Below are 1,721 nucleotides of genomic sequence, written 5' to 3' on the forward strand. Positions count from 1 at the left end.
CGATTTTTTCTTTCTCTTTGGAGTGTTACAAGCTCTGTAAAGATCTGTAAAGTTGCAAAGACTAGAGTCTCAAATCCAAAGAGATATTCTTTATAAAAGTTAAGAGTTAGCCACACCTACCTAAAATGGCTCGTTCTAACACGCCCCCACATATCTACCTCACTATGTGGGAATATTTGCATAACGCCGCCCAAATGTTCACGCAAAGAAAGTAGGCGTAACTTTTATTCTCGCTGTAGTATTGTTGTTGCCGCCGCCACCATGTCGTGAAGGCGCTGTGTGATTCGTTGTGAAAGCGAAACTACTTTGTTTGGCCTTCCAAAAGAGGACGATATCCGCTTCGTCATGCCTGGAGCTGATCCGTGCTGGTCGCTGAGGAAATACATCAACTTCGCGCTGTGGATCGCCGGATCGGCTTTCACCGTGGACGAAGCGGAGTCCAGCCCGGAGTTGTCACATGTGGTTGCCGCAAGCCCACCGGCCGCTCCTTTGTCGAATCCGCCAGCCGCGCCGTTCTCAAGCCCACCCGCCACCACTCACTCTAGCCCACCGTGTGTTTCGTTGTGAAAGCGAAACTACTTTGTTTGGTCTTCCAAAAGAGGACACGACTAGAAATCAGTGGTTAAGTTGTATTTACAACACTGTTCCAGAACAGTTCAACGCAAATATTCGGATGTGTGCAGCACATTTTATGGAGGACTGTTTCCTGATCCTGGAAGAGTAGACTACAATGCCGGCTGTTCTGACTCACAGACAGAGGTGGAAAGTAACTAATTACATTTACTCACGTTACTGTAATTGAGTAGCTTTTTTGTGTACTTCTACTTTTTAAAGTAATTTGTAAAATCTGTCATTTTACTTTTATTTAAGTATATTTTGTTTGAAGTATTGTACTTCGCTACATTTTAAAACACATTAATTACAGAGTAAAAAAATAAAATCGCTCCCTGGAAACTACTGCAGTAAATACTGGGCAGGAGAACAAACTGGCACTAAAATCACAAGAAAGATGCAGACGGACAAGACAGGTGTTAGTGGTGCAGACCCAGCTGAAAACGAAACCCCGTCGTATTCTGCTTAAGTTGAACTCGAAGGAAATGAAGTGAACCCCTGGCCATATTTAAGCTCTATTATGCAGTGTAAGCGGTGTTCGCCTAGGGAGACCAAACTAGCAGTTTATAAAATCTCGACATCAACCCTTCGCAAGCATGTATAGGTAAGGTAAATACTTGCATCGTTGCATTGGTGGTTAAAATGAAGCTTTGACAGTTTAGCAAGAGGTTTTGCACAAATTAGCCAAAAAGACAGTGGTGCAGGGTGTGCGATATATATCGTCTGCGATAATATCGTAATTGTTGTTTTAACGATGTGCGATTTGACATTAGCAGTATTTTGCCAAAAATCAAACAAAACACTCCTACAGAGTGCTGTGAAGTCTAGTAGATTATACTAGTGCGCGCGCATTTAGAGCATGTTCTTTCACTTCGTGATACAGTCTGTTAAAATGCATTTAGAATGACCACAAAATTGAAGATATAGGGGCAGAAAATGTATATATCATTTCATGTAGTAAATCAATATCACATGAAGAGTGCCGGTTTTTCCTCCAAATATCAGTATGATTACTAATAGATTTTTTTTTTACAACAGTTCAATAAACAAGAAGTTAATTAAGAGACATTTTAGACACCATGTTGCCCGTCTGTTTTTGCTCTATTTCG

General features: G+C 41.3%; 1 protein-coding gene across 1 annotated transcript in view; it reads right to left on the reverse strand.

Moving 5' to 3' along the window:
* Positions 1–1,721, reverse strand: part of LOC107748913 (chromodomain-helicase-DNA-binding protein 4-like) — a 47,440-nt gene that overhangs the window by 3,275 nt on the left and 42,444 nt on the right. The gene's annotated exons all lie outside the window — the stretch shown is intronic.

The sequence above is a fragment of the Sinocyclocheilus rhinocerous genome, unplaced genomic scaffold (assembly GCF_001515625.1).
Source record: "Sinocyclocheilus rhinocerous isolate Xijiao unplaced genomic scaffold, SAMN03320098_v1.1 scaffold3853, whole genome shotgun sequence".
Taxonomy (NCBI): Eukaryota; Metazoa; Chordata; class Actinopteri; order Cypriniformes; family Cyprinidae; genus Sinocyclocheilus; species Sinocyclocheilus rhinocerous.